The sequence below is a fragment of the Nyctibius grandis genome, chromosome 10 (assembly GCF_013368605.1).
Source record: "Nyctibius grandis isolate bNycGra1 chromosome 10, bNycGra1.pri, whole genome shotgun sequence".
Lineage (NCBI taxonomy): Eukaryota > Metazoa > Chordata > Aves > Nyctibiiformes > Nyctibiidae > Nyctibius > Nyctibius grandis.
In genome coordinates this window covers 3,941,694-3,951,916 of record NC_090667.1, presented here as the reverse complement: position 1 = coordinate 3,951,916, position 10,223 = coordinate 3,941,694, and positions in this window count along the sequence as shown.

The following is a 10,223-nucleotide window of genomic DNA, read 5'->3' as shown; positions in this document are numbered from 1 at the left end:
CTTCCTTTCCCCCTCCCAGATCCTCCTCGTGTCGCTCTCAAGCACACACCAGACTGTGGAAGGCAATCGGCTCTCAAAGCCTTTCAGAACGGTGTTTTCCTTCTTGGAAAGAATCCCAAAAACAAATAATAAATGTTTATTTTAATTAATGAGAGACTAATGGCCTAGTATTAAAATCACCTTCTGCTGACAGGATGCACTTAACTGACTGCTGATTTGCTCAGTCAACGGGGCTGCTGGATTCTTTCATTAATTCCAGACAAGAAAAAAAGTCCCCTGACAGACTTGGCTCTGCACATAAACAGCACCTGTAATCATGGCAGCACATCTGTAGTTAAGGTTAAGCCAGTCTGCTTCTGCAACCTGTGATTTTTCAGGCTTCTAACCCAGCAATAATGGGACCTGCTGAACCAAAACTTCTGCACGTGGACAAATGTGCAGACAAAAGCCTGGACAAATACACTAATATAATCTCCCAGTGGCTGGTAAGTAGTTGGGGTGACTCGCTTTTACCATCATCATGTAGTATCCCCATTGGTGACCTTTGTCATGTCACGGTACCTGCGTCTCTGTGTCCTCTGAGCAGTGGTAGGCTTCCAGGAAAGGTGCTGAGGGATTATTAATGTAAGTTCCTGGTGTTCATCAGGAGATATCCATCCAGTCCTTCAATGCCTCTGTCTCTGAGGGGATGGGGGAAACAGTATTCTTTGACTGAATCTGGTCCAAGAGGAGACACAGCCCTGAGCTTGGGAAAGCAGGTAGACTTGCTTTGCTGCAAGGTCCCGTGTGCTGCAGCTGCCAAAATCCCCCAGGGTAGGTGACCCCTGGAGACTCACCTTCAAGCTTGGCATAGTCCAGACCTGGGGAGGTGCTGGGGTGAGCACTGGTAACGGGGCCAACCCGCCCCAGGCAGCGGGGGCTCGTCTGTTCCCTGCAGCCACCTCTGGGATAAACCCAGCAAACAAGCTGGGTTGCTTTGGGATTCATCACTAAACCTGCACGGCGTTACCCCGGGTAGTCATCCTGGCCAAAACACCCCCAAATGATACCCCAGCACAGTTTTTCCAGACAGTGTTTGCAATACACTCACTCGTAAAACAGGTGATGCTGCTTTTGGTAGCACTGCTACAAGCTCTCATCGTGCTCCAGCAGATCTGCTCCAAGGTAGAAAAGTTTCTAACCTGTCTACTAATTATTTAAGTCTGCCTTCAACAAAACACCTCTTTTTTTTTTTTTCTTTCTTCCTAAGTTTCTTTTAAATTACAAACTTCTTTTCTCCTCATTCAAGGTTAAGATTTCTCCTTGTTTAGGAGAAGCAGCCTGGATCTGGGACATCAGTCAGTCTTCTGCTGGTTGACACATCCCTATGGATTGAGACAGGGTCACTTGCTAAAGTCGTGCTGCCACGTGATAGCAGAAATGTTTTGTTTGTTGATCAGAAATTACATCTGAGTAACAAGGCTCCAGAAGGAGAGCAAGGGTCTTTAGTAGGACAATTATTTTAAAATACATGCAGGTTTGTTACAATGGGCTGTTCTCAAAATCAGCACGATGGCATCAAGCACCAAATTTCTATTAAAAATTAAACCTTTAAAAATATAAATCCCAATAATGTCTCATCCCTTTGCTGGGGAAACCTAACAGCCAGCTAGTGCATCCATAATGGCACACTCAAAAGAAACAGCCTCCATTTGTCACTCAAGCATCAACAGAGAAAAGTTTGTAGCCACTCCGCGAGGCGCCCCCGGAATAAGGAGGAGGATTTCCAAGGGCTGCGTTTGCAGTTTGCCTTTCTCCCAGCCAGTCACCAGGTAACGTTTGGAGCCAGCAACCGTCAAGCCAAAACCTCTGTTTCTGACAAGCTGCTCAGTAAAGGTCAACCGCTTCGTAATGAAGCTATATACATCCCCAGCACAAGGAGAATACGAATGACGGGCAGTTCTGGGAAATAGCGGTCCCCGCGCTGCACATGCCACAGTATCTGTCAGCAACAGCCCCTATTTTCAATTTGCCCCGTGCCCCCAGTGAAGAGAATCAGAATAAATCAGGGAGTCAGGATGGAAAGTCATCTGTCCATGTTTCTTCTGCTTAATACCAGACCAAAACCGTATTTGAGGCTTTCTTGGAAGAGATTCAGACTGGAATTCACTCACTTGATGTGCCACATCAACCAGGGACACACAGCCAGGGCTGCCCCGTCCCTCTCCTCCCTGCTGTCCCTGATGTCTGATTTCAGTCACTTTTTCTCCATCGTTTACCAGCAAGAAAGCATCTCTTCATTTCTTATGAGCCACAGGAAAACCTCTTAGAAGCAAATGCCGTGATGACACATTCCCCAAGATGTTACACACTGTCCCACCGGGATGGTGCCATGTGTCACCTTGCAGCTGTGATGGCTGTCCTTGGCTCTTTTCCTACGGGAGAAGGGTATTTAACAAAATTACAATTTAAACATTATTTATAGGGTAACCTTGTCTCCAAAACCTCTTACAGCAGAAACAAATTAGGGCTCATCCATCATGAGCAAATGCTGCTGTTCCAGTCTCCTCTGGTGCAGTTTCATACCAGACCAGGCAATTTCCCCGGGTTTCACCGAGCGCCTGGGGCTGATCCCATCTCGGCTGCCTTCGGCCACGCTCAGCTGCATGGTTAATGCACCCTGCCTGCACGCGCCGTCCAGATGAAGTCAGCACAACGCGAAGGTAATCTGGAGTTTCCTGGTTCAGATAATCAAAGTCAGATCCCCAGGGCTTGTCTCCTCTGAGAAATCAGTGCAAAGCATCCAGGACGTGAATTGTCAGTGCCACAAGCATTTGCATCGAGTCCTCCTGCTCCCCACTAAAATGAATTTCTCCCAATTCAGCCTAACCCAGTTCCCAACTGAACTGAGCTCAGCGACACGAAGGTAATTCAGAGAGGAGTGAAGGTGTTGGGGCAGAAATTAGTGCAAAAAGCTGCAACTCAGCAGTACTGGCTCTGCCTGCTCTTTCAGACATTCCAGATGGGTCTTTGGACGTATTTCCGTTTGAAGGTAGGAGAGTCATCTTCCCTCACTGCCTACCCGCAATCTTATTTTAAGCAATGAATCACAAGTTTTACTTTTTCTTCTTGTTCCCTTATGAAGCTGAAAACGCAGGTCAAGCTTTTCTAGTCCTTCAAAACTCCAGACTTCTGCAACGCCAGCAGCAAATAACCTCTGCTGCTATTAAACATTATTTTATCGTTGCAAAGTGTCATTTGTCATAGAAGAATGACATTTTTCTGACTTCTTAAAATATTCCCCATGGTGACAGACCTTGGTTTTTCCCTAATTAGAAAACTCGCTTCTGATATTCAGAAATAAGGGAAATACTCCACTGTGACATTTCAGGATTAACTGGAGGTCACACCCAGGATGTCTGTAAACCTCCTGAACCACGGAGGAGGTGAGAAGACTGTGCATGGTGTTGGGTCTTTCTTTTTTGTCACAGAAAGATGATTTTATATACTTTTATAACAGAACATGAGACCTTGGAAATTATTTGTGTGAAAAATGACAGGGAAAAGCAAAGCAGCAAACAAACGTGCCCCAGAGCTGATGGCATGTCACCGGCGCGGCGTGCACGATGTCCCTCAGCTGACAGCAGTTTCATTAGCAGCCAAACACGCTACATTTGCTCCACGGTGCCCAGAACACACCAGACTGACAGCTCTTCGGTTGCTGTATGGGGCCTGTTAGAGATAGTGGCAGAGAATCAATTAGCAGCTAGAATATTTAAGTTGTATGTAACTGTGTGGACAAACACCCCGAAGCAACTCTCAGCCCACTGCAGAGGCTGGACCAGCGTTTCGTCACACCGAGGCTGCAGGCATTTTAAGCCAGGAGTCAGAGACAATGACAAACGAGGGCAATTTGGGCAAATTGTGCGAGAAGTTGCTCCATCAGGCAGTTGGAGCCATTAAATCTGGTCTGTCCTGTGGAGGAGGGATGTGCTGTGGGGCAGCTCGACCCTCACCCAGCTGCCAGAAGCCACGTTACCCCCGCCACAAACCTCACATTTTTTTAAAGTTCTTCCCTGGTATGAAAAAAACCTTTCTGGACTTGGGGGGAGAGAGTTTTCTGGGCCAATCCTGTCAGTAAAGTGGCTTTTACAGGCAACAAATTCATTCCCAGCATCAAAGCGAAAAATGAAAACTCAAGAGGAAAGAGAGGGGAGGAAATCCAGGAAAATGATAGCCCACTTGGCCAGGCTGAAAGCAGCAGATTGCTTTGCGAGCTTATTCAGACCACATGCAAGTATCCAAGACTTTTCTCTTGTAAATACCTACCCACTTGTGAAGTTTAGTGAAAATAATGAAGTGGTGAATATTTATAGCAAAAGCCATGGCACATTAGGTATTCCAGAGGACTTATGTAAGTGTCACTTTCTTTAATACAGCTTTAGAGGAAACGCTTTAAGAAGCTTTATCAGCATAAAACATATTTTGAAATTCATGGAAATTAATAATTGGCATAGCAAAGTCAAAGCCATCTAAGTGGAATGACTTAACCCTGCCGGACAGTATTTTTGACTAACTATAATGGTTAATCTGCCAGTTGAGAGAGGAAAATTCTCTTCTATTGTCAAACGCAATGAAACAAAGAAGGAAACTTCTCCAGCTGATGAGGAATTTAGGAAAATAAATGGAATATGGCAAGTTCTATAGAATAAGGCCCATTCTTCAAAGTAATACCAATTAACCCTGACTAAGCTGAGGAAACTGAGTCAGAGCAATTTCCTTGTGACTGAACTAAGCGCTGGGTTTTAGTCTGGCCTCAGCCTCTATCTCCTGAGTGGGTATTTTCTTTGGATCAGGCCCTATGGGGCTGGCATGGATTTCCCATCAAAGTCCTTTACTCTGAAATATTTGTGCTGTTTTCACACCCATTCAGTTGTTGACTCCAACATATACTTTTGCACACAAACAAGAGAGCCTAAGGCTTGGATTTTCCCCCAGGAGGTTGTATCAGGGAGTCCCTGCAGGGGCCAGGACAGCATAGTCCTGCGCTGCTACACATTCCTGAATTTCCTCAATTAAATGCATGAATTAAACATACATTTATGTAGATAGAAGAGTGGCAAGGCTTTGTGCAGTTTAATTTATACCCTGAAATTTGTTGAGCTTCATATCTTACCCTGCCATTCTTGCAAAGAGGACCCAAACCCCGCTTACCACAGTAGAGGAATTTAGAAGAAACTTCCTCTCTCTTGGGTCTCAGGATAATTTTTGTGCTATAAAGCTTTTTTGCTTTACAGAGTCGTTTGGGGTAGTTAAGGGCTCCTCAGGCTTGGGATGCATCCTCTGTAGCTACAAGCCAGCTCCTGGTAGCAATCATTCCTTCACAGCGAATTCACTTCCCTGCTATCATCAGAAACACCTATCTCTGTTAACAACTAGCAAATGATGCTCCCTGCCAGCCAAACCAAATAATTTTTGCTTAAAAACAGCTACATGTCTTCAAGATTCCTCCTGCCAAGGGCTGCAAACAGAAGTCTTTTATTTATCCTAAATTCAGTTAACTCTCTGTGGCTAGTTTCCTGCACATTCTCTATTCTTTGCTGAGACCAGGGACATTGGCTGTTTACCATGTTACACTAAGTGGGTCCTTCTCTGCTCCCTATTTAGAGGAATCCACAAGTGCCACCAGTGGATACCCCTGGGCTGGGCTGGGATGACCACAGCCTCCTCCCAGCCATCGCTTCTTGCTGACTTCTGCTCCTCCCTTAATCTCAGGCTGCCGTTTTGTTATACAGACTTCCTGGAGCTGTTTAAAACAAGACCATTTTGGATCACAACACTTTGCTTGAATCCTTCTCTTTTCTGGGGTTTATCACCTGCTGAATTTTTGGGTTCTTCATTGGAAGGAGCTGCCACGTCAAAGCAAAAGGTTACCAAGGTTTATTGAGTTTCAAATGAAAGCCACAAACACCACCAAACCACATAGTATTTGTCTCTTGCAGTTAGAATGGGTGAAGTTTTGTAGCCTACTAAAATCTGAGATCAAATGAGATCTCCAGCATCTCTAGCCCACTAAAATGAATCATTCCTCCTCAACAAATTGAAACTGCTATACCTCCCAAGGTTCTCCTTGTAATCTACTCAGCCAACAGTCATTTCTGCTTTATATATATAATTTGCTTTTGTTACAAAACTGTGAACTCCGAGAAACACACTGTCCACCTGCCACTGTCTTCCACAGCCTCTAACACAGAACTGATGTCGCAATTTTTCATAGAAATACTCCTTACTCTCCACCATGAACTCCCTGGGGCAAGGAATGATATTTTTTTCCTCTTTTTGTGTGTTGTGCCTGACACAGCAGGGGCCAGGTTTGCATTGAGAAGCATATAATAGGATGTACAGCATACTGCAGTATAATGAGTGATAACAAGCAGAGTGGTAAGTGATGCCATTTAGTGCATACTATCCCTGTAGTTCCCTGCCATCAGCTTTTTATTGAACAGGCTTGTCCTCACAGTTTCTTACTGATCTAAAAGTTTGTCTCTATTATTATGCCTGTCTGGGTATCTGCTTAGTGCTTTTCTGATGCAGCTCCTCTTCTGCTGTCCCTCTTTCTCAAACAGCTCCAGGGAGTTGGGGACTACATTCCTGTTTATCCCCTTTTTTTTTTTCTTTTTTCTTTTAAATTTCCTTCGCTGCTTCACTTCCCAACTTTGTAAGTAACATGGACAGCCAAGTGCTTCTGAAGGCCAGCACGATATGCACCTGCAGAGGCAGACTGGTCCCAAAACCAGAGACACCCCTTCTCCTTCCCACTGTTTAAGAAACTAAACCCAAACACCTTTCAGAGCACATCACTGCCAGCTCTTCCTCAACTCTCATTAGCACCTACTCAGGCTCCATTTGCGATACTCCTTCCAGACCGAAACACACCAAATGAGAAGGCAGCTTTGCTCTGACCTGAACTCAGACCCAACAGCGAAGGGGCTGAGGACTTTCACATCCCGAGATTGTCATCCCAGGTTTTAGCTCGCATCATGCTCAGTTCTCTTCCCATCTGTGCCAGCTCCTGCTGCTTCCATCTTTAGTCTGTACATTTCAAAACACGCAGCAGGAGCTAATAGAAGACTGCTTGCTTATATTTCTATTAATCATCTTCCCCTCGTCCCATCTGCCACCTCTCTCTTCAGTCTGGCCCACCCAGCTCCCAGATTTATAGCACTCAGAATGCACAAGAGTTAATCGAATCCAATCGCTCAGCAAAATCTCTAGCATCTGCTGTTCCATATTTGGTTCCCAGCAAGGGCTGCTCAGCCCCAGCCTCATCTCCCTTGTCTGCACCACAGTTCCCATTAGACCAAATGAAGAGTGTAATTAATTAATTAGTACCCAAACTTGAGAGTTCCACATGCATCATTAGAAATAATCAAAATAGCTATGCTGCATGTGTAAATACCTTCTGACTATGCCTTCTCTTTGACTATTTGCACGGTAGGAGCAGCTAGAAGCCCCAGCTCACCCCAGGACCTCATCACTAAGGGCAGAAGTAGGTGAGAGCTGCAGACAAATAAGTGGAGGGAAGGGAGAGTAAAACAGGGAAAGACAAGCAAAACTTCTCCATGGTCTATACCATGTGGTACTTCAACAACACTCATGTGAGTGTGGTTTTCTAACAGAAGCTATTAAAATTTTAAAAACCCCATAATAATCAGAAGCAGAATGTTCACCTCTACCAGGCTAACCTATTTTTTTAAACAGAATTTCTCAACAGTTGGTAGATTTCAAAGAAAAGATTTTAAAAATCATAACCACAACATTTGATTTATCACAACTATTGGGGCCAAGGTGTTTTCTGGCTCAATAACAACCAGTGCCGGAGGTCAGGGCAGGTGAAGGCAGGGCTGGGGACAGGCAGCTCTGGGCACTGTCAGATGCCGAAAGCAAAGTCCCAACAGCCCCAAACTGCCCTTTTATACCAGACCTAGCTGTGTTTCCTGAGTTTCTTCCACATGTGCCCCCTTGGGGAACACCCAAAAAGGGAGAGGGTTGGGGTATGTTTAATAAGAATATATCTTATACTGTTTAGTGACTGAAGAATTGTTCCACAGATGCTCCATCCTTAGCTATGTTTAAATTATTCCCTAAGCAAACAACACAAACTGCGCACTTCATCGTATCCAATGCAAAAATAAACAGAACATGAAAAATATATGGTCCTGATATATGATCCCATATAAAGAACACTGATTTCTCCTTTGCTTAAATATTTTCTGCACAATGTTTGCTCAGTAATTTATTCTTCCACTGGCTACAACAAATTAAATGTCAAAATCTGCTTATCTTATGAGTTTTCAAGACTAATAGTGAGTCTCTTATTTCAGTTTAAATAATGTTGTTCGTGAGGTACTTCTTGATGGATTGTATAAATAAAGCCTGATACAGAGACTAAAAAAAAAACAAGAGCTGGGTTTTTTTCCCATTTCTCTTGGTTTACCAAAGAGACATGTGAATACTGTGATCAGCTCTATTTTCCCTAAAACTTCTGAGGTGTTTGGGTCCTTTACAGAAGAAAGAAAAATCACTACCTGAAACGGATTACAGAAGAGCTGCTTTGCTGCTTTTGGGTCCTTCCTACCACATCCCCTCTGCATCCTGCCTCAGACGCGGCCGAGGGGCAGGAGGGCATTGGGCGAGGCTGGGAGCTGGTGGGGTCCCAGGACATCAAGTGCCCACCACCCCCAGCAGCCCGGCACGACCCGAGCTCGCACATCACCTGGGTGAGTTGCATGCAAGTGGCCCCTGTGAAACCAGAATGGCTGGATGGAGCCAATGAGGCCAGTCCAAACCTCAGACCCCCACTCCCCTCCAGCCAGGACCATCCCTCGACTGACTCTGATCATCCTTGGACAAGCCAAAACATGCAGTTTGTCAGTCAGCCCAGCCTTGAAGGTCATTCCTGTAGAGCAGTGCAGATGCTGCCACAAAGACTGATAAAAACCACTTTTCAGCTTGACCTTTGAAATCCAGAGCTGTGTCAGACACACCAGCCACCAGATTAGGGAGCAGGAGTGAATGTGTCGGAGGAAGCATCTGACCCATTGCCCACCATGGCCCTTCATCCCACATCAGCCCAAGCTGGGCTCTCCAGGGCTGCCACAGAGCCTGGAATAAATCCTAACATGCACTTAGTATAAATGTTTCTCATCAATTAAATGATTTGCTCACAAGTTGTAAATGGACTAAGCTTGGCAAAGACCTTTCATATCTCTATAATCACCTTATGTTAATTCACCAAATATACCAATTTATTTCTCATGAGACTTAAAAGACAGAGGGAGGAAAAGTCAGTTTAGAAACATCCTGGCACTGCTGCCAGGAGCTTCTTATCATTGTCACTGCAAAAGCAGAAGTTGGGCTGTTCTCTTGCTTTCTTGAAGCTCAAAAACAAAGCAACATGTAATGGAGCTGTTCAATGCCCAAGACCTACCATTCACCTGCTGCCAGAGGTTCCTGCTGATTGCCATGTTCTTGGAGCCCACCCAGCACAAAAACATGAATTTTTGTATTGAGACTTTTGTAACAGGGCCAGGGACAAGTTCCTGCCTGGCTTTCACTCCTGGCAGACTTAAAATTGTCAACAGCAAGGAGCGGAGGGCAGACGGGAGCCTGTTCCCTCATGTGTATGCAATCCACGTGCTACACGAAGGCTTCAGCTGGGGAAGTTTCAATATTGACTTTTTTGGATCTGTCTCACCGTGTCACTTCCCACCAAATATATTTCAAGAGAAGCTGAACAAAAGAATAAAACATCAGGGAGTTAATGGGTCTGATTCATGGTGGTGTTTCTCCAGATTTAGGTAATTCCTCTCAGAACTCCGCTTCCAAAATGCAGAAAAACTGAATGCAGAGACCAGCAGTAGGAGCAGAGCAATTTCTGTGAATAGTGATGCAGGAACAGTGACACAGCCCTTGAGGGAAAGGAAGGATGCAGGTGGAAAGGGAAGAAAGGAGGTGGCCTCAATTTATCAATTAATAATTAAATGAATGGATTAGCAAAACAAGGAGGACCCAGGGGTAAACAAATAATGCCCTGGGTGGTGCTTAGCTCTGCTGTTCCTGCCAGAGGAGCCAAGCTGCTGGGCTTTCAGCAAGGTGGGTATGTGGGATAAGATGGCTGAAGAGAAGAGATGCCCTCGAGGAGGGACCAAAAGCACAGCTATTCAGAGAACTGGGATGTTTCT